The sequence below is a fragment of the Tamandua tetradactyla genome, chromosome 3 (assembly GCF_023851605.1).
Source record: "Tamandua tetradactyla isolate mTamTet1 chromosome 3, mTamTet1.pri, whole genome shotgun sequence".
In the NCBI taxonomy this organism is placed as follows: Eukaryota; Metazoa; Chordata; class Mammalia; order Pilosa; family Myrmecophagidae; genus Tamandua; species Tamandua tetradactyla.
The window spans coordinates 192,249,141-192,272,392 of record NC_135329.1 but is presented as its reverse complement, the minus strand read 5'-3'; the positions used below and the strand labels follow the sequence as shown (position 1 = coordinate 192,272,392).

Below are 23,252 nucleotides of genomic sequence, written 5' to 3'. Positions count from 1 at the left end.
GAGATGCATCCCATCACTTCACTGGGTGTTGCCAGAAAGAAAGAGGAAGATGTAAGCTCTAGCTTTGAGTCACAGATGCTCTTTATGTCTCCCTTGGGGAGAAGGGCCTTGGACTAGGAGAACAGTGGGGAGTGGGGCTACCTGGCAGCAAGAGTTTCATCTAGGAAACTCTTGGGTGCTATGCAAGGACCCAGGGAGGCACCCCAGAAGACATACCAGGAGGTGGGAATAGGTGTGGATCTAGTGCAAAGAATTGGAGAAAGACAGATGTCTCTTTCTTATTTCTATCTTGCATTTACATTAAATTCTATTTTAAAGCTATTTGGATTAAAAACAGGCCTACTGTCCATGCTTCAGTTTCCTTAATTTTGAGACAGGTACTCAAAGTGTCATGGAACCCTAGAGGATTCTCCGGAGGCCATCATCTCCATTTACCCGTCTGCATCACAGACTGCACCTCACCACTACTGAGCAGTCAGGAAACCAGTGAGACCCCAAGACTCTCAGAGAAGAGAGAGAACCTTCCTTTTCCAGGTCTGCTTGACTTACCCTGTATTCCATTGGAAAGCAGTGACGCAAGAAATCAAAGTGAGACTTCCCTATGGAAAGAGGTCTCTACTGTTCCTCTCATATCTTTTTGAGATTCCGCCTATATTTTAAAACACAGCTCCAAGGAGCCTTCCCAATCTCCCCAGGCAGAAATGGTCCTGATCACTTCTCAGTTTCCAGTTTCACTTTGCTTACCCTTCTGGAACTCTTCACTCTCTATGGATACAATAACATGACAACTCTTAGGGTATGTCTTCATGGCCCTAATGGACCATAATTTCCCTGAAGCAGAACCATCATCACCTCCATCTCACCCACATTGCTCAACATGGAGACCCTCAGGTTGGGACAAAATCCTCCCTGCTAAATCAGTGGGGTTTTACTGAAAGTCTACTGTGTACCCAGAATGGTGTTTATACTTGCTCACATTCACCCAGGACCACAGCCAGAGTGCCATAAATATCTGTGCAATGGACGGCCATTATCTCACAGCTGGCCCTTACTTTGAAAGAGGGGCACGTGGTACCACTTGCACTCTTCAGTATATAAGCCCCTAAGGCGGGCAGGTGCCACACTAAAGAGGCAGATGTTCACCAAGGACATGCTGAGTATCTGAAAGATGCAAAACATCTTCCTAGGCTCCTTGAGGTGTAGACCAGGGGTCCTCATTTTGCTCCTTCCACAGTACCTAAATTCTAAAAGTATGAATTTAGCCAAAGAAGGAAATGAAGAGCTCCACTAACCCAAACTGGACGAGGGCAAGAACATGATGCTTTGTGCTCCACTCTGCTCCCAGCCCCTGGTACAGGGCCTGGTACAGGGCCTGGCTGTAGTTGCTCAACAGATATGTTGAATAGATGGATGGCTCACAAGTGATCACATCTTTCATAAACAGGAGAAAGAAAAAGGAGAAAAGGTCATTGCAGTTAAGAGGGAACTTAGAGTACTTCTAAACCAGTCTTTTATGTTTAAATAAAAAAAAATGAGTACCAAGGTCTCCTGGTAGAGTGGGAAATGGCGCAGAAGTAAGGGTGGGAGACCTGGAAGACTTGGCGCTGACAAAGATTCATTCAGAAAAGAAGAGCTGTGAGTAGGGGTTGCTGTTAAGGAAGTGTCCTTGTCACCCCTTCCCATTCAGGTCCTCTATTATACTCTTATCACATATGCATGCTCTTTAAAGTCACGTTTCATATTTGTGATTCTATTTTTAATTGTGTAATTCTCTGAGTCGAAGTTCCATGACGCTGGGGTTCGTGGTGTTGGATTCCTCATCTGTTTCTTTCTTGCTTATTATGGTATCCCTAACATCTACCACCAGGACTTAAACAATAAATATTTGTTAAATTCTCGAATTGATTAATTATGCATTCCTCTTCAATTCCATGCTGAATTTTTCATGGAGGTCAGAATGGCTCTCATTGCAAATGCTGCCACTTTGTAACTGTACATTTGTATTTGAGAAAGCTGAACGGAACCGAGGAGGATTGACTTCTGCTCTGGAGAGCGGGTGGCAACCAGGAAAGTGTATGGCTGTTGACGCAAAATGGAGCAAATAAAGTCTGCCTTAAAAAAGGATGAGGCAGGGGAAGAGATGTGTTCAAACCTCAGACTAGCAAAAACCTGAGCTGAAAGAGAGTAGATATAAGGAACTTGTATTCCATTCGGGGTGCAAGTCTGGGGAAGACAGAAATGCAGACAAATCTGCTGGTGTAAAAGAGAGAGTATGCAATCATCCTGAAGTGGCTAAGTGGTAGCTGGGAGAAAATTCAACTTGAATGTGGGGAGGTTTGCATCCTAAAACTCCACTGGAAAGAACCTGGCATACTCCAGGCTCTGGGCTAAGAGAGGTGTCAGAGCTAGCCAGAGAGGGAAACATAAGCCTGATGTTTTCATTGCTGATCCGTGTTAAGTCACATACCAAGTTACGTGCCTATAAATTGTCCTCCAGTATGAAGGCAGTACATCGAGATTTTGAACTCTAAACAGAAAACTGGAGAGCAGCATCATGAGCTGAGTCAACATCAAGGAAGATTTTAGAGTTAGTACATGAGCAGGGAGCCAGGGCGTGGTTCTAAGGTCTAGTCTGAGGAATAAAATCATGACAAACTAGCAATGCAGCTAATGCGTCATTTTGGCCCCGTGATCTGTGAGGAGAACCACGTGATTGGGCTGGGGTATCCGGGCAGAAATTCAAGCCCTAAGACTTTGAAACCTTGATAAGTAGACGTTGAGAAAAAATATTCTAAGTTGCTTCTATTAAAATGCAACCCCCTTGGGCCCGGCAGTTGCACTTCTAGGCATCTGTCCTACAGAAATCCTTACACCGCTGCGCAAGAGGATGGGTGCAATAGTATTCACTGCAGCATTTAACGTTAACAAGTCTCATTCCCATATGGTGACATAACTAATAAAAACAAGCTCGCTGTCAAGTCTAATGTGGAGTTCTCTTCTTATAGTAGACCCCAGGGGGTTAGTTGGATAAAGTAAATTACATCTATATCCTGATATATTATACAGCAGTTAAAAAGTAACATATGTGCATATATATACATGCACATATGTGCTGATATGGGTAGATCTCCAAGACATAGTATTAAGTTGGGAAAAAAGCCAGGAACAAAACAATACACGCAGTATGATTTCTTTACATTTAAAAGATCAACCTTTTTTATATTTAAAAATAAAGTGTATGTGTGTACATATAATATAAAAACACATATAAGAAGGCTATGTATATGCAGATATACATATATGTACACACACATGCATATATGTATATAATTTCGTACAATTTTTCTGATTTGCATCAAGCTGTTGATACTGATAATCTATGAGAAGAGAAGGAAATCAAGTAAACAAAGACTACCTTTGATTTATCTATGTTTGAAATTCATTTCACATTACATGTGTACTTAAGTTTTCAAAAAATTTCTTCAAGCTGCAAGCAATTTCGATCTGGCAATAAATGGTAACATCAACAATCCTTTAGCACAGAGAGCTTCTTTGTTCTGAGGAAATTGCCCAAATGCATCTTTTAATGATATAAATGTAAAAAAAAATCTCTCTTCTGCACTAGAGATGTGGTTGCTGTGACGTAAAACTCCTTTTTGGTGTTATTCCCTGTGTGCATATGTCCCTAGGGTTGAAGCAGAGCTGGCTGGACTGGAAGGGGGTTGAGGCAATGTGTCCTAGCTGAGAAAGGAATGAGGACCCAGAAAGATAATAGGGTATTTGTGTCTCACCAACAACACTGTGAGCAGGGTTGAGCTCTTATACTTAGAGGCTTAAGGAGAAGAAGTTTGAAAGATTTTCATAAGCTATTTCATGAGACTCTAGCTCTAAGCTATGCACTTTCTGTGCTCTTACTGAAGCCCCAAGATGCATATGTCCTTTACCTCTGCCCTGTGTGGAAACACTCCAACAGACTGAGGATAGGTGGCTATTGTGAATGATCTCTTTTTTCCATTGTATTTTTCAGTGGCTTATTACTGATATACAACAAAGCTCAAGATATTTCTATATTTATTTTGTATTGATTACTTTACTGATCTCTTATTAATTCTCATGGATTTTTAGTTCATTCTCTTGATTTTTTTTTATGTGTGTCATACAATCAGAAAATAATAATTTTGGAGGCTCTTCCCCAGAACTACCGCTTATTTCTGTTTCCTGCCTTATCACATTGGCTACCATATAGGTTCTTTTAAAGTTAGGGTGCACCACAAAAGGGGATGCCTACAATCTTAATAAATTTGACTACTTAAAATCACTGTATGTGAAAGAGCCTTATTAACTTTAAAACGTACCACATTCCATTTAATCCTCAGTACTTTAAACCTATTACATTGGCTCTGTTATCCCAGGTCTTAAACAAGCAGAGTGAGGCTCTATGAGGGTGACTTCCCACTGTCACAGCTGATGCTGAGTTTCCCAGCTGCTAAAACAATTACCGTACAGGGTTGGCTTAAACAACAGGAATTTATTGGTTCACAGTTTTGAGGTTAGGAGAAGCCCAAAATCGAGACTTCAGAAAGATGATACTTTCTTCCTGAAGAGTGTGGTATTCTGGGGCTGGCTGCTGGTGACCTTGGGTTCTTGCCTTTTCTGTCACACAGCAATGCATGTGGCAGTGTCTTCTTTCTTATCAGGTTCTTTTGACTCCCAGCTTCTGGCCCTCCACATGGCTTTCTCTTACTATTCCTGAATTTCTTCTGCTTATAAAGGACTCTTGTAATCTGGATAAGATCCATTCTCATGCAATTGGCCACACTTTAACTAAAATAACATCTCCAAAATGTCTTATTTACAATGGGTTCATACTCACTGGAATGGGTTAGCATTAAGAACATGATTTCTCTGGGCTACATAATTCAAACTACCACAGTTGGTAAGCAGACTCAGGTTTTCAGATTCTAAATCACACCCTTTGTTTCTTCTATCCTATCCACCAAACCATGAAGAAAGGAAGTGTTACATTAGGGAAAAATAAGGGGGGATTTACAACTCAGGTACTGTGATGGCTGCTTTCAGGGTTTAAAGTATTCTTTCTGTCTTTTCCTTCTATTTTTCCCTTCCTTAAGGGGAAGGATGTTTTCTCCAAACCCAAAACAGAGAAGATCTTCTCTGTGATTTAATACCCACCTCCTAAATTTCTAGCTTCCCAGCCCTTTCTGCTATATTGCTATGGGAGGCAGCAAATAAAGTGGAAAGTATTCTGTTGTGCTAGGAAGCTTCTAAACCGGCTCCCAGTGGTTCCCACCTCCTGGTACCCAGGAGTGGGCTGAGCCTACTGACTTGCTTCAATGAATAGAACACAGAAGTGATGATATCTCACTTCTGAAATTAGTTAAGAAAAATACTCTGGCTTCTGTCTTGCTTACCTTCTCTTACTCTCTTGCTTACTCGCACAGATTAAAGCCAGCTGCCATCTTGTGACCTGCCATATGGAAAGAGATATGTGGCAAGGAACTGAAGGAGGCCTCTTTCCAGGAGCCATAAGGAACGGAATCCTGACAGTAAGAGAGCTTGTTGAGTGAGCTTGGGAGGATATCTACCCACAATCAAGGCTTTCAGATGAGGATGCAGGGCCTCCCAACACCTTGTCCACAGCCTCATGAAAGGCCTTGAAGGGCTCCAGCTAAGAAGCATCTAGATCCCTGAGCCACAGAAACTGTGAAATTACATGTGTTTGTTGTTTTAAGCCACTAAGCCTTGGGGTCATTTCTGATACAGCAATAGATACTAACACATTAGGTCTCCGAGTGGTAAGATAAAGGTCCTACTCTTAGCTCTACCAATAGCCTATAACAAACCCTTAGGTAAGTATTTCCCTCTCTGGGTACCAGCCTCCTCTTTCATGAAATGTGGAATGTGGGAGAGAAGATTTCTAAGAATCCCTCCTAACTTGCAAACTTTGTGAGTTTGACTATTACTGGCACGATCTCCCAAATATTTTCCTGTTCCCCTACTCTGGATTCGCATCCATGTCCCACATTCTCCAGGCCCCCAGCCCTTCCTTAGAACATTGTCATACTGGCTCCTTTCAACTCTGCTGTGAAAGAGAAAGATCTTCCTGAGCCAAAGAGTCCCAGCCCCTGTGGTCCAGTCCAGGCCTGTATTGGAACTCCAGGAGCCCAGTCAGAGGCCTGGAGAAGGAAGAGGGAGAGATGCTACCGCATACCGTTAATTGTTCCCACTTACTGAGCCCTGCTACCTGGCATACCTCTACCCTCAATCCCTTTTCAACTTTCAGGAGACCCATGTCATGTGTTTCCATCTTCCTCTGGAGGGAGAACTGAGAGGCTCTGCAAAGCCTGCCACCTGACTGTAGAGATCACCTAGGTCCACAGTCAGCCCAGCACATTCTAGCAAATGGGATCTCAGGAGGTCAGGCCCTTCTGCTGGGAGTGCTGACATAGTGCTTTCTCTGAACATTTGGTTTGGTTCCAGGGGAAGCAACTCACAGGACTTAGGAGGAGGCAAAGAGGTCAGCTCGTCAAGGAATTTGGACTCTGGAGTTCAAACCTGCCTGGGGCTTCTGAATGACATTGAACAGGACCCTGCCTCTCAGCCTCATTTTATCTTCCTATAAAATAGAAATCCCTGAAAGAGTTACATCTCTGCTAACACACCTTGGGTATTTTTACTAAAGTCTGTCATCCCACTCTCACTCTATAAGCCCATCTCCCATCTCCTTCAGCCTGCCCACACCTTCGGCCCCTCAATCCTTCCTTAGAGGACTGTCAATCTCCAAGAGAAAGTTTGGAGGAGGAAGTGTCAGTTTACTTAAAGACAGTAAGCTCAGTAAAGGAAAGCTGTTAGTGAAATTTAAATAAAGCATTTCTCCCTCTATTGCTTTCTGATTCTATTCTTTTGAATAATTGTCCACATGACTCCACATAATAATCCTTAGGTTTCAGCTACCGTAAGGATAACATTTGTATTTTTTAGAAGGGGAAACTGAAATTATAATTTAAAATAGAAACTAACATCTTTTAAATGTATTTTAATTTTTTTATCCCACTTGTATGCATTAAAATAATCAAAGTGGCTGATTGATGTATTCATGGGCAATGCACTTTGCGGCTGTATCAGGCTTCTTTTGACCAAATGTAAAAGAAAGTCTAATTTAAATAGCTTAAATTCTAAAGGGAATTTATTGGCTCACCTAACTGAAAAGGTGAAAAGTGTGCCAGATTCAATAGTTTCACTTAGAATCTAGTCTCTTTCTCTATCTCCTATTCTAACTTCAACTTCCTCTTAATGCTGGTTCTCTCACTGGTCTCAAGATGGCGGTCAGCAGCTCCCAAGGTCTTGTACTTCCTTATCCACACCTAGAAGGAAAAATAGGTGCATCTTCAATCCAGCATTCTAAACAAAAGTCCCGAGACTCGGTAAAACTTGACTAGCTTAAGCCACATGCCATCCCAGAAATATATCACTATTGGCAGTGGATGGGACATATTATTTGACTTAGCTCCCCCACTGAACCAGAAATAAAGCAGCTTCCCCAGAACCACTTGAATTTCCAAATAAAATTAGAGGAAAAATGGATGCTTGGAGGACAACCCACAAGTATCTACTATAAATACAAAGTGGTTCTTCAAATCCAGAGCCCCAGAGTTTTCAAGTGCTTAATAAACCATTCTACCCACCCTTTCTGGACTTCTGGATGATGGCAGAAAAGCATACCCCACCCCAGAAAAGGGTGCCCATGCACACATGCAGACATTTATCCTCCTTAGAACCCAATGACCTCATCTGGAAAATGAAAAGTTAGAGTAAATAATCTCTAAATGCTAGTCCACTTCTAAGATTGCATGACTGGGCAAAGCAGATGCAAGAATATAGGCTTTTTAATCCAGATAGAGATCTGTGTTGGTTAGTCCTCACTCTAGACCCATTTCTGCTCTTCTCAGTCATGGGGGTGCCCCTGAGACTGACCTTTATGGACTCTATCACCTGGGTGCCCTTGCCAACTGGTTCTGATTGGATTTGGCCAATGAGAGACCACCTCAGGAAATTGAAAGATGGGAGGGGAGAAGTGAGGGGTATCTTTCCTTCTCTCTTCCTACTTTGGGTCACATCTGTGGCCATGTCTGTGCCTCTCCCAGACCAAGGAAGCCTGGTCTTCATGACCCAGTTCTCACTGGGATTCTGGTAACTCTGATTCTTCCCCTTGTTCCCTAAAGCTTAAATGTTCCAATGGTTTTCCACATATCTCTAGGTGCCTCAGCATTTCTTGTTGGTTTCCTTCAACCTGCCCACACCTTGTAAGTAGCTTTTCATTAACTTTTGTTTGTTCTGGCCCAGTTGAACCATTTGAGTTGGATTCTGGGACCCTGAATGGCACAGTATACATACTTACTCCTCTGAAAATAATCCTCTAGGCAAAAACTAAGAATTCCGTACCCTTCTATGTATGTGCAAATTGGTTTCATTTACTATGACAAAGCCACTAAATTGGTAGCAGCTGTTAGAAACATTGGGGCAAGAAAGATCCTGAGTCTCCATCCAAACTCAGCTGAATAGAGTGCAAAGAATAGCCTAGGGCATTGAACTGTCGTCACTCCTCTCTCCAGTTTGGGCAACTTGGAGATTTGCTGGCTTGGAAGAGCATCTGTGCTCCAGTGAGCTTCAGAGCCAGAAGACATTATGAAAAGAGGTTTACGTGGGACATTATAGAACCCAGGGAACCAATGAAGTACGCTACATGCAGCACTTCAGAGAGTACTAGCGGATGACCCAAAAGAATAAGTAACTCGTGACAGTTGTAAGTGTACACATATGATGTAATTGTACATGAACACAGAGTTTGAAGGGAGGGGCTATGTCTATTTCATTTAGGTTACCTTTTCTCCACTACCCCCTTGTGGTAGTTAGATTCAGTTGTCAACTTGGTCAGGTGAAAGCACCTAGTTCTGTTGCTGTGGACATGAGCCAATGGTAGGTGAATCTCATCTGTTGCTAATTACATCCGCAGTCGGCTAGGAGGCGTGTCTGCTGCAATGAGTGACGTTTAACTTAATTGGCTTGTGCTTAAATGAGAGAACGCAATGTACCACAGTCTAGCAGCTTGGCATTCCTCATCTCAGCACTTGCAGCTCAGCCCGGGCCCTTGGAGGTGGAGAAAGAAATCACCCCGGGGAAAGTTGTTGGAACCCAGGGGCCTGGAGAGAAGACCAGCAGAGACCATCCTGTGCCTTCCATGTAAGAAAAGAGCCTCAGTGGAAAGTTAGCTGCCTTTCCTCTGAAGAACCAACAAAATAAATCCCCTTTTATTAAAAGCCAATCCGTCTCTGGTGTGTTGCATTCCGGCAGCTAGCAAACTAGAACACCCCTCTTTTGCCCTATTTGGTGTCTTATACCCAAAAAGCGTATGCTCAAAGTTTGTTGAATGAATGAAGGAAACAAGAAAATGAATTAATTGATTACTTAGTGAATTCCCAGACCATGAGTCTGAGCTAAGAGAAACAGGCAGCTCTTGGGACACACAGTATATCATTTTCCTGATTCAGCCTTCCAAAGAGGCACAATTGGACAAAAATCACAAATTAGTGGAAAAGTCAGAATTTGAACCAAATTTAACCATCCATGCCTGGTACTGGTTCAGATTGCTCAGGTCCTTGCTATTACCTGTAACCTTCAGACCACTGCTGTTTCCAGCATACTTGGTCATGTCAGAGGAACTCAGTTGCACAGTTAAGTTTGGGGAGCATCTTAATTTGATGAGTATTTAAAGCAGCATCGTGAGTGATTAAGGACACAAGGTTCTGGAACCAGTCTTCCCGGATTTAGATCCTAGTTGTGCCACTCACCCTCTCTCTGCCTCATTTCCCACCTGACAATAATAGTGCTGCTTCATAGAATTATTGTGAAGATTACACATGTTGCTATTTGGAAGCTGCTTGGATCAGCGGCAGGCATAGAGTAAGCACTCCACAAGTTTTTCCTCCTATTATTTTTCCTTTTTGCATTCAGATGATGAGGCTTATTCGACCTGAGACCACAGAGTTTAAGCAGCCCACCTTGGGCCACAGAGCACTTTGGTGTCAGAAGATGTACCTTGGACTCAGGAAGTCACACCCCTTTTCTTGTCTAGGCGACAAAAGTCTTTGCCATGTCTACTGTCTGTTCCTTGACCTGCCTCTCACTGGCAGTAACCAATCTGTAAAGTCCATGGAGCCAATGGCATGGGCTGAGGCATAGATAACAGAGCAGCGAGGCAGGAAAAATATCCTTCATTCTCCAGTATACATTCTGTTGCCGCAAGGCGTCTTTGCTTGGCGCAGCCCTCAACTCTTTCTCTCCCTCTTTTCTGAGCTGGAGAACACTGTCATTTTGTGAAAAGAATAACAGAGATGCATATATGCCTATAAATGGAAGATGAAGTGGTGACTGAGGACTCCCTCCTGCCAAGGAAAACAAGTGTGAGGCAGCTGGAAAGAAAAGAGCCTGGGGGAGCTTGTGGAATCAGAAGCTTTACATCTCCTAGGGACCCGGCCCTGGCCTGTGCAAGCCTGGTCGTCTGGAAACCAGCAGCTCCATGATCACAGGAGAAAGGCCTGCCAGGAGCTTGGGGGGCACCAACCAGGGGTTGCTGGGCACTGAACACTGCAATTTGCTATGGGAAAGGAAAGAGACCATGGGAGGCTGGTGGTCCAGAGAAGCAGCTGTTTAATTCAACAGGCATCCACAGGATGATTCCTGTTCAAGATGTGGGGATTTGGGCCAGGAGAGGCAAGAAAGTCATGTTTTCTGTCCTCAGAGACCTCCAGCTGTTCCAGTCATCCCAACTCAGGCACCAGACATGCGAGTGAAGAAACTGTCTTGAATATCCAGCCCAGTCACGCCTTCAGATGGCTCCATCCACAGCTGCTATCTGATTGCAACTGCAATAGAGCCCCGTCAACCTACAGAGCCATGACAGATAATAGTATAATGCTCTGTTAAGCAACTAAGTTTGGGGGTATCTTTTGCTTTGCTGCAAAAGATAAATGAAGCGCACACGCTCTTTCCCTGCCTAGAGTCATTTTTTCTTTCCCGCCCCTCCGCCCTCCTTCCCTGTCACACTTCAGTCCCCACCCTGCTTCAGGGCCCTCCTTTCCGCCCCATGTAACACACCAGGTCTCTAACCACCCTGTCCACTATTACATTAGCTCACACCTATGCTCCCTTCACACCCTTTCCCATAATTGAACAAACAGTTCTGCTCCTGACTGTTGCCTCTACACTAAACAAGGGCCCTCTCAGGCCCTCAGCACCTTGGCCCCTCCTGTCAAGGCCTTATCTAGCAGACAGTACGAGCCCAGTAAATATTTGTCAAACAGATGGATAAGTTATATTCTCTGTATTCAGCCCAGAACCATTGATAGGGTGATACTGGGGTGGGGGGGGTGGAGTGGGAGAGGCTGAATTTTCAGAGCCCCAACCATCTACCAAGGAAACAAGTGAATAATTATATATAACCCTGACATTAGTCTTGATCCAAGGGCCTCATGAGCTTGTTGAAAAGCTCATGACTTTAGTAAGTATGTTCTTTCCCTATCCTCCAAGGTAACTGGTCTAAGAAAGGCTGCACAGAAGCCGCTCATTAAATACTCACTGACTAGTTAATAGAAAATTGGATTTTTTAAAAAAATGATGACTTAATGGTTAGGTTATGTTAGGAGAGTCAGCTCTGGAACTTCTGAAGCCACAGGGAATCCCCAAAAGGCCTGGGAGAAGTTATTTAATAGAGAATCAAGAGAGCCTGGACTTTGGTCAATCTCTCTTATCAACTCTTGTGGACAGGCATCAGGAATCGAACCCAAGTCTCCAGCATGGCAGGCGAGAATTCTGCCTGCTAAGCCACCGTGGCCCACCCTCTTATCAACTCTTTGCAGTGTAAAATTTTACCTGTGTGAATGGAATTCTAGGAGCCTGTCACATGTCTATCATGTCTAGCCTCCCAAGAGAGAGGGATTAATGAGGAGAAATCTGATCAGAAGGCAGGAGCTCAAGGGTGAAACAAAGAGAGCTAAGGTAATCAAATCACAGCCAGGGTTTATAAAGTCCATAATTATGATTATCCTTGGTTCAAGTCATCCTGTGAGTACCAATACCTTCCAGTGCCACGACCTTTCATTTTGATCCACACACAGAATGTCCATTTTTATATTGGAGGCTACCAAAATTATTGGCAAGACCCATTCTCCCTGGTCTAACCCGTTTTAGACTCTTTCATTCTGAATCTCACCAGGTCTCCTCACCCATCTCTGTGCCAGCCAGCTACCCTTAATTTATTCTTGCCCCCCTCATCTCTTTGTTCCTGTCTCTTTCCTGCATTCTGAGGCTACTATGGCATATGAAACTACTACAGCTTTTGCTGAGCAGGCCTGGGTTTCTTCTCACCCCTCTTTGATCACGGGTAGCCAGGAAACCATAGAGGAGTGAGGATGGTGGGCGGCAGGTACAGGTGGAAATATTTGTACAGTGGATGTATTTGGAGTCAGAAGACTCCAGTTCTATTTCCACCTCTATTATGTGACCCTTATGAAAATACTTAATCTCCTGAGCCTCAGTTTATTCTTCTGAAAAGTGGGAAGAAGATTATGCTTGCCCCATCCTATAATGGAGATGGAAATCAAAGGTACTCTGAAAATTGCAAATACTATCCAAATCTATGGAAATACAATTTCTGCTACCTGATCATGAGGAAGCCTGGTCTCACTTAAGAAAAGAGGTCAGAAGTCCTGTGTATCTGTCCTGGCTCTGCCCTTAACTCATTGTGTCACCATAAAGAAATCACTAACCAACCCAGTGCCTCAAAATCCTCAACCATCAGTGAATAAAAAGTATTTGCAAAGTTCCCTTGGAGGACTCAGGAGAAAGGAACACATATTCAAATTCCCCATTGGGGGAATTCCTGGTATTCTCACAAACAGTGGGACAACCAAATCAATAGGCTGAACCCTCAATCTTGTGCTTTGCCCCTATGAAACTTATGCCTGCAAAGAAGCCTATTTATAATTATGCCTAAGAGTCACCCCCAGAGAACCTCTTTTGTTGCTCAGATGTGGCCTCTCTTTCTAAACTGACACGGCAGGTGAACCCACTGCCCTTCCCCTCTACGTGTGACATGACTCTCAGGGGTGTAAATCTCCTTGGCAACATGGAACAGAAATCCTGGGATGAAGTGGGACTCAGCATCAAGGGATTGAGAAAATCTTCTTGACCAAAAGGGGGAAGAAACAAATGAGACAAAATAAAGTGTCAGTGGTTGAGAGATTTCAAACAGAGCCTAAAGGTTGTCTTGGAGGTTATTCTTATGCATCATATAGACATCCCCTTTTTAGTTTATGGTGTATTACAGTGGCTAGAGGTAAGTACCTGAAATCGTAGAGCTGTGTTCCAATAGCCATGCTTCTTGAAGGTGACTGTATAATGACATAGCTTTTGCAATGTGACTGTGTGATTGTGAAAACATTGTGTCTGATGCTCCTTTTATCTACAGTATGGACAGATGAGTAAAAAATAGGGATAAAAAATAAACAATAGGGGGAACAAAGGTTAACATAAATGGAGTAGATTGGAATACTGGTGGTCAGTGAGAGGGAGGGGTAAGTGCTATGGGATATATGAGTTTTTCTTTTTTCTTTTTTCTTTCTTTTTCTGGGGTGATGCAAATGTTCTAAAAATGATCATGGTGATGAAAACACAACTATGAGGGCGGGCCGCGGTGGCTCAGCGGGCAGGAGTGCTTGCCTGCCATGCCGGAGGACCCCGGTTCGATTCCCGGCCCCAGCCCATGTAAAAAAAACAAACAAACAAACAAAATATAATAAAAAATAAAGATGTTTCCCTTTCTTCCTTCCTTCTATCCTTCCTTCTATCCTTCCTTCCTTCTCTGTCTTTCTAAAAAAAAAAAAAAAAAAAAAAAAAAAAAAACACAACTATGTGATGATACTGTGAGTCATTGATTGTACACCATGTATGGAATGTGTCTGTGTGAAGATTTGTCAATAAAAATATTTTTTTTAAAAAAATCCTCAATCATAGAATGAGGGAGTTGGAGTGTGTATCCTTGCAGTCACCACCTAAGCACCATCTAGGACCAGTGTTTTGGGCCTACTTCACCCACTCTTCTCCCCTCTGCACCATGCCTGCTGTGTACTAGGCACTCAACAAACAGTTGCTAAATAAATAAATGTGTAATATGCAATATATACCATCAAATCATGAAACTATCTATCCATCCACATTCAGATTTGCTAGAAATAATCTGGCTGGAGGTAGGGCGATAGGTAAAAGAGGGTCCTAATGAAAACTCAGCAGGCCAGGTGTTCTAGTTTGCTAACTGCTGGAATCCAATATACCAGAAATGGAATGACTTTTAAAAGGGGAAATTTAATAAGTTGCAAGTTAACAGTTTTTAGGCCATGGAAATGTCCTGATTAAAGCAAGTCTATAGAAATGTCCAATCTAAGGCATCCAGGAAAAGATACCTTGATTCAAGATGGCCAATGAAGTTCGGGGTTTCTCTCTCAAGTGGAAAGGCACATGGCAAACACAGTCAGGGTTTCTCTGTTGGCTGGAAGGGCACATGGCAAATATGGCATCATCAGCTAGCTTCCTCTCCAGCCCCACAGGAGGCATTTTCCTTCTTCATCTCCAAAAATCGCTGGCTGGTGGACTCTCCACTTTGTGGTGCTGTGGCATTCTCTGCTGTCTCAGATTCTCCAAAATGTTTCCTCTTTTATAGGATTCCAGTAAAGTAATCAAGACCCAATTGGAATGGGGAGAGACATATCTCCACCTAATCCAATTTAACACCCGCTCTTGAGTGAGTTACATTGTCATGGAAATAATCTAATTAAAGTTTTCAATATACAGTACAGTACTTCTACATACAGTAGAAGAAACGGCTGCCTTTACAAAATAAATTAGGATTAAAATACGGCTTTTCGAGGATACAAAGGGATCACGTTCCTTCTCTCCCTTCTCATTTGCACATCCTCTGCTCAAGTCTCCTGAGGCCTAGCCTGAGATGACACTTTGAGAAGATGAGCTTGGGCAGATCCTGAGCATTTATAAGCCAGACTGCAGAAGAAGAGGCAAGGAACATAAGAGGAGAGAGATGGAATGCATGCAGAAAAGATGGGAGGGCCAGGAAAAGAAGATGACAGGATGTTTCAAGCTTTGGACTCTGAACCTTCAATAGTCTATAACAAAGCCCTTTATTTTCTGCACAGGTGCCTTGAGGAACAGTGAGGTTATAAGCCCATTGGCAATTAGGCCAGTTTGAATCTTAAGGAAAACAAAGTTAGCTGTTCCCTACTTCATTAACCAGACCCCAAGGAACTTGGGAGCAGAGGCCATAAGACATTCTTTATCTTTCTGTTGTCTTCTCTCCAGGCTCAATTCCCCACCCTCAACCTGAAGCACCCAACAACAGGACAGAATGAGGAGCAGATGCCCTGTAAAACTTTTGGGCCCATGACTGGGGGCAATTTTTTGCTCATTATATAGGTCCTCTCTGTCAGCCTGTCCCTCCTCCACTATCTTAATGTAGCTCTATCAACTCTCCCAAGTCATGGAGAGACCCCTTGGTTGCAGACCCAAAGGCAACCCAAATTGGAATTCATAGGGTCTCTCAATCGCCTGCTTGGAATGAGTAGGAGTAGGCAGAGGAGGGAGGTTGCCAGATTCACGTGAGAACTGACCTCTTGGCCCTGGCAGCAGCAGTAGCTGCCCTTGCAATGGGCCTTTACCGTGACCCAGTCCTGAGGGAACATCTGGGGAGAAGTGGTTGGTGGTTGTCTTGGAATAAGCCATGGGAAAGTCTAAGAGAAGCCATGACTGTTGAAAGCCATCCCAGAATCCCTGCTGGAATACATTGCCAGAATACACTGAGCCCTAAAGGTCTTGGGTTTTATGCTATTTTATTCATTTTTAATTTTTGGCTGGACTTTTAATTGGAAATTCAGAACACTAAAGCTATCCTAGGACATTAGTTCCAAGCATGCCAGGCAGCTCCCCTAAAGCTGATAACTAGGGGAACTGTGCTCAGCCTATGTTAGCTCTCAGCTCTGCAAATAAGCCTTGACCCCAAGATCAGAGATCCAAGTCCAGGGAGGCAAGGACTGAGACCAAAACCCAAATCCTAGCCTCCAAGGTCCCTCAGCCTCTTAGCCATAGGTGGGTAAATGTAAGCTGAATGAAGGAAAGCATTTTGTCTTGTTCACACCTGAATCCCCAATTCCTAGAACAGCCCCTAGCACACATTAGATCCTCAGTATGTATTTGACTGAATGGAAGGATTCTGTTTCCAAGCAGAGTGATCTCATTCAGACACAGTGCATCTCATCTTAGGCAGTGATATATAAGAAAAGTGATGGGAAGACTCACCGGCCTAAAGCAGTGCTTAGCAAACTTCAGTCTATGGGCTAGTTCCTGGTTTTGTACAACCCACAAACTAAGAATATTTTACATTTTTTAATGATTGGGGGGAAAATTCGAAGGAAATAATATTTTGTTTATTATTTCCTTTGAATACTCAGAGTTGAGTAGTTGCCAAAGAGACCAGACTGTATGGCCTGCAAAACTGAAAATATTTACTATCTGACCCTTTACTGAAAAAGTATGTCCACCTCTGGCCTAAAAATCTCCCCAGGCAGGTAAAAGGCATCTACATCTCTTACATGGACTGCCATGGGTTAAGTATGGAGCTCTCTCTCTCTCTCTCTCTCTCTCTCTCTCTCTCTCTCTCTCACATCTTCTTTTTAAATAAAAGCCTTTCCATGGAGGGGTTTAACTGCAAATTACCTGAGGAGGTTGGATGAATTTTTTTGTTTGATAATTTTTCCTCCTTGAAAAAAAAGAAGGGCATCTGTTCAAGGACAAAGGGGACCTATGGAAGGAATTTCTAAAGGGGCAAAAGGTCTAAAAGGGGGAACACCAAAGAAAAACTTTACTGACTTTATGATTTTGCTAAGGCACTTGTCCTCAGAGCTTAGATCAAAGCTACAAAAAAGGAAACTTCTTTGAGGTCATATAAGGACCCATTGCCTCACCCTGAAATGGCCATGCCCCTGTCCGGATTTGCTTCCCCCAACTTGTCTCCCTCAACACCTCTTCTGTCCAGAATAGTGCAAACTTTGCTATCTTTGGAAGTCTTCTCTGAGCCAGCTCTCACTCCACATAGCTCTCCAGACCAGCAGAAATCCCGATGTGGTTTATTTAGATCCAGGCATAGCAAATCCTGCTCCCCACAAACATACAAACCCCATGGCAGACAACACCTATCGATCCCAACAATTCAGTCGGCAAGCAGAATAAAAACTACTCACCATTCCTGGTTATATGCCTGTCTCTACACAAGGGACTCCCTGTGGGTGTAAATTCTGTCTTAGTCATTTTTATTTCTCTTCCTGACACATGTTGGGTGTTCAACACACTTGCCTTCCCTTGTCTTGTTCACGCAGCTAGAAGGTACAGAACAGCTTCCTATGTGCTTTCCCAGGAGGGTGCCCTTGCCCACCTCCCCAGCATCTCTGTAATACATCTAGAATTTCTGCCCCAGGAGTTCAGAGCAGCTTCGTGCCAACATCCACCCAGGGTCTTTCCATGGACAGTGGCTATTCTCCCCTTAGATACCACCACCCATTTTTCAACTTGCAGAATAGCCTTAGCTTGTTCTTCATCACTGGCCTCCTGATTAGCCAGGAAGGTCCACCATTCCCTCAAAATCCTTTGACTTCACCTTCCGCAGGTGGAGGAAGGAACAAAATTGAAGTCCCTCAGTCATCCCTCTACCTATGAAAACCCCAGACTCTACCACCCAGAAGAAAGCAATGCTTCCATCTCTCTCAGATAAGGGGAAAAAAGAAACTCTCCTCTTTCAACAGGTATTCCAGGTGCTGGCAAAGGCATGAAAATAAATTTAAATACAGTAGCCTGTGTCTTGGCAGCTCCTGTCACCCAGGGTGACATCTGACTTTTACAGACTACCTTGAAGACAAATGGCCTTGGAGACAGGTTCCATACAACCATATTCTTCAGAACTGACATCTCAAGGGACCCACAACTCTTGCTGAACAAAATCTTACAGACTTCCCCTTAAAGGGAAGTTTTTAATTGCCATTTTAAAAAAACAACAAAAGTGTTTTTAATCACACCTACCCACAAGGCAAAGCACATGGAAAATGTAGAGCTTAAATATCACAAGTACCAAGTGAGAGTTGAGAATGGTAGAATGGGAATCAAGTAAACCAGCAAATGGCTACAAACCTACACCAGAATTGATATACCTGGGGAGCTTCTTAAAATCCAGATTCCCAGGCCCTGCCTTCAGCCATTCTAATTCCACAGGTCTGGGATAAACCTGGGTTTGTTTTTTTAAAAAACTTTCTTAGGAATTCTGATGACCAGCCAAAGTTGGGAACCCATGATATGAAGAGTACTCCTTGCTCACTCCCCATGAGGATCCAAGGGTCTCCTGGATCTGAAATCCCTAGATTCCTGCTAGACTGAAATTCTAGAATGGGAATGACAGGAATGCATTGTGTTTCAAACAAAAGGAAGCAGCAGCCACTGATTGCACATGTGCTATGCTGGGTGCTGTAGCAAGGGAACCTGGGAGTTTGCAGCTGCATCTGGCCCTGGGCTGTTGGAAGTTAAGCCATTTTGGGGGGGCTAGCTGCCTGGTTTTCATTGGGGTTGCCACCTGATTTATTTTAGGGACTAGGTCTGCAGCCTAGTGGGCTGACCTTCCTTGGCTAGCCCCCAAAGAGAAGGCCACCAGGTTCCTGCAGTCTCTGAGCTAGGTGGTACAACTTCCATGGCATCCAAGATAGTGGAACTGTATGACAGCAATGGCTGAGACCTTCACTAAGCCCAGGGAGGAAGCCTGCCAGGGAGGAAAATGTCCTCATTTTGAGTCTTTGCAGGTGGTGTTAGCACTGCCACATACTGTGATTTGGGGTTAGTCACTTCTGCTTTCTGGACTGAGTTCCTCAGCTATGAAACAAGGGCTGAACTAGATAAAAGCAGCATGGATAGTAGAAAAGAATAGTTCTGAGGCCAGACAACTTTGGTTCAAATCGTGGCTTTATCACCTGCTGGCTTTGTGACTTCAGGCAAGTGACTTAACCTCATTATGCTTTCCTCATCTAGAAAATGAGTCTAATTGTTCCTACCTCCTAAGGTTGATAGGTCCATTAAAGGGGATATGTGCCCAAAGCTGGGCTTAAACTCCACTTGAGACAAAAGACACACACACTCCCCACCTTCATCAACAATCTGATGAATTGGGTACCAAATTCTGGTAAAGGTGATGATTTTGAAGGGAGTTTAAGAGAAAGAGAGATCATTATGCATAGGGCAGGTAGGGGGAAGAGAAATAATGTCTTTCTGAAGAAAGCCAGTTTGAGTTGGGATTTTTACAAATTCCAAGAATTTGAATAAGCAATGAAAGAAGAAACTTTGGAATATAGAAGAAAAATCTGTAAATATAGATTAGGAGATTTGAGTTTTAATCCCAGATCTCTCACTGCCCAATTTTGGGCTTTGCAGATCCTTTGTTTCTTTGCTTCTTCTATAATGTGATGTTGTGATGAGAATGAATAAGACTTGGGAGAAAACATCTTCTACACTACTTGAAACTTAATAGGCATCGGATGGATGGATGGATGAGTGGATGGGTGGATGGGTAGATGTGTAGATGGGTGGGTGGGTGAGTGGGAAGGTGGATGGATGGATGGATGGTGAGTGGATGGATAGATAATGGATCCTAGATGGGGAAAATGGGGTGAACAAAAGAATGGAAAGAGGAGTATCCAAGTCATTTAGGGATCAATGATTATATTAGTGTAGCTCAGCAATTTCCAGAGTGTTCCATGGAACTCTAGTCCCTCAAGAGTCTCTGGAGAGAAAAGAGTGTTCCCTTATCAATTAAATTTAGGAATGGCAGCATAATATGTTCCTCTGTTAAAGATTTGCAATAAATGTCAACACATTATAGGTTCTGCAAAAAGTCCTTTCTGGCTTTGTTTATACCCACTAGTTCCCAAATTTAGTTCACTCCTACACCAGCTTTTCACTTTAATCCAGTTAACCTCTCATTGAGCTTGGAAAGGGTCTTCCTGAAGTAAGTTAAGAGGATGATAGCAGAGAAATTTGGGGAAACTCCTTGGCTTTCCTTTGTGCTCCCACTGGACAAGTGTTAGGAACTATATGTGCAGTGGCATGTAGATGAGGCAGTCTAGATTATGAGGCAAGCACACTTATTTGGAGACAAGGAGACCTATGTTCAGATGTAGTGGCTCCACTTAGGAGCCATATTACTTCGGGCAAGTTCTTTTATCTGTCTTTGCCTCCATTTTGCCATTTATAAAATCACATAGCTATGTCACTGATAAACACTACAAATATAAGTTCTTGCATGAACTAGTACAAATGTACAACACTTGTACAAAGAGTTAACAATAGAATGGTATATGGGGAAAAATTAGCTATTACAAGCAATAGACTGCAGTTAAAAATAATACCTTAATATTATTTCAACAGTAACAGGTATACCACACCAGTATTGAGGATCAATAATGGGAGGCAGAATAAGGGATATGGGATGTTTGAGGTTTTCTGTTTGTATGTCTATATGATATTTTTCTTTTTGGAGCAATGAAAATGGTCTAAAATTGAGTGATGATGACTACACAACTAGGTGATGATACTGTGAAAGACTCCATTGTATACCTTGGATGGAATACATGGTATATAAATATTTCTCAGTGCAAAGTCAAAAAAATGCAATGTCTTATGTAAATAAAATTTACAACAGCGAAGAAAAAAAGGGGGGGTGGGAATCACATGGCCTACTTCATAAAATCATTGTGAGAATCAAATGAGCTAATGCACCCGAAGAGTTAGCATCATGCCTGATACCCAACAAGCACTCAATAAACAGAAAATGATGATGTTAGATTATCCCACCATCTGAACATCCCTCTACCAGTCATTTTGCAACTACCAGCATGACTTGGACATTGAGCCCTGAAAGTAAGAATCACACCAGTTTCTACTTGTCTTACCTTTGTGGGGGGTCAGCCTAGCACTGCATACCAGGAGGAAGTGAGTGAGGCCATTTCAAAGAAGGCAATGATGGTGGTGTCTGCTTGTGCTTTCTCTGAATACAGAGCAAAGGAAGGGGCTCTTTCTGAAGGAGAGTATGTCCTCCCTAACTGGTCTGAGCTGGCAGTGTCCATTCTCACAGCCCGGCAGCTGGCCACAGGCAGATGGAGAATCTGCTTAGTCATTTCTGAACAGCAAGAGCAAGTGGCTTGCAGGAGAAGCCAGATATACCCCCTGGGAGGCTGGCCAAGTGCCTCCTAAAAAGAGAAAAGGGGGGAACACAGAAGCCCCAGTGCCAGGATCTGCTGAGTACCATGGGGCAGGGACAGCTGGCCTCCAGTGCAGGAGTCTTGTGCCCTGCCCCAGTGCCACCACCTTAAGCCAGAGGAGGGTTCACCTGGCTTCACCCCTGGTTATCCAGTCACAAGTCCCCAGCTCCCTTCTCCTTGCTGAAGAAAGTTTGTCACTGGCAACAGCAGTCCCCGCAGAGGTCCTATGGTCAGTTCTTCATCCCTTCAATTGATATTTATTAAATGCCTGCTACTCAGTACTATTCAGCACGGGGAATATGTTGCACATTGGACATAAAAGTTTCCCACATTTAAAGAGTTTACATTCTAGTGGAAAGAGACAGAAAATAAACAAATAAAGAAATAAGATAATTTCAGATCATGACCATTGCTTTAAAGTTAAACATATCAGGGTGTGAGGAGAGAGATTGCTGGATAAGGAGCTAAAGAAGGATGGGAAAGGTGGACTGTCAAGCCTCCTGAAAAAAAAGAGACATGTGAACTCAGTCCTGAAAGGAGCAAGAGAAGGAGCCAGAAGAAAATCTGGCTGCAGAACGCCCCCAGCAGAAGGAGCTGCAAGTGTCACAGCCCTGAGACAGAAATAAGCTTGGCACCTTGAGGAACAGCCACGATGGCTACAGCCAAGTTGGAAGCTGGACAGAAGAGGCAAGAGAAGCCTTATAGATGAGGTCAGAAATCCTGGCAGGAGTCAGATCACGAGGGGCCTTGTAGGCCAGTCGAAGGACTTTGATTTTATTCTGAATGTGATAAGAAGCCACTAGAAGGTTTTGAATAGAGAAGAGAATAAAGATGTTCACTCTAATTATTCTATGAAAAGTAGATGGTAAGATGGCAAGAGTGCTCTCAGGAGACAGTTGCCACAGTGCAAGGTGAGAGGTCCAGGGGCCTGCGCTAACTGGCCTGGTTGCAGGTACGGGTGAGATTTGGAATGTATTTGGAAGGGAAAGTGATAGGGCCTACAGAAGGTAAGATGCAAGCTGTATGTGAAAGCAAGGGACGAAGAGGGCTCCCAGAATAACTGTTTTATTTTTTTTTTAACATTTTTTATTGTGAAGTATAACGTATATACAAAAAAAGCAATAAAAAAGTACATTTTAGTGATTAGTTATAGAACAGATTTCAAAATTTGGTATGGGTTTCAGTCCCACAATTTCAGGTTTTCCGTCTAGCTGCTCTAAGACACTGGACACTAAAAAAAGGAATATCAATACAGTAGTCATATTCACTTGCTAAATGCTAACTTCTTTGTTATAACTCCACCTTATCCTTTGACCCTTCTCCCAATCTTTAGGGATATTTGGGTTATGCCCCTTCTAACTTTTTTCATGTGAAAAAGAGGTGTCGACAATATGGCATAGGGGGCTGGAACTGGTTGATGTTTCTGGAATGACAGGCACCTCTGGGTTTCAGGACTTACCTGGCCTAGGAACCCATCTGGTTGTAGGTTTCTGGAACATAAATTAGTGTGTGAAACTTTTGTAGGATCTCAGATGGAGCCCCAGCTGTTCTTTAGGGTTAACAGGGATAATAGAATAACTCCCTTTTACTGGGACATGGAAGGCTGCAAGAGGAAAAGGTCTGGGGAGGGAAGACTTTGGCTGAACATGTGAAGCTTCAGACACCTAAAAGACATCCACGTTGAAATGTTAAGCCAGCAGTTGGATGTGTTTGGAGCCCATCGTTCACCACTGCAGTCACCAGCACTGACGTTTAGAGTCCTTTGGATCCCTGCACCCTAAAAGAACTGAGCACACAGTCAGAACTATACCATTTGGAATTGAA

At 43.3% G+C, this 23,252-nt stretch overlaps 1 long non-coding RNA gene across 3 annotated transcripts in view; it reads right to left on the bottom strand.

Moving 5' to 3' along the window:
- Positions 1-18,544, bottom strand: part of LOC143676548 (uncharacterized) — a 37,693-nt gene extending 19,149 nt beyond the window's left edge. Inside the window, exons 1-3 of one of the 3 annotated variants that reach the window (XR_013172162.1) lie at positions 18,339-18,544; positions 7,217-7,382; positions 5,430-5,485 (exon numbers count right to left, since the gene is read on the bottom strand). This is a non-coding gene — a long non-coding RNA (uncharacterized LOC143676548). Of the gene's footprint in view, positions 1-1,292; positions 1,432-5,429; positions 5,486-7,216; positions 7,383-18,338 lie in introns of all 3 variants that reach the window. The other 2 variants (XR_013172164.1, XR_013172161.1) reach the window with 2 other exon arrangements.
- Positions 18,545-23,252: the final 4,708 nt, after the last annotated feature.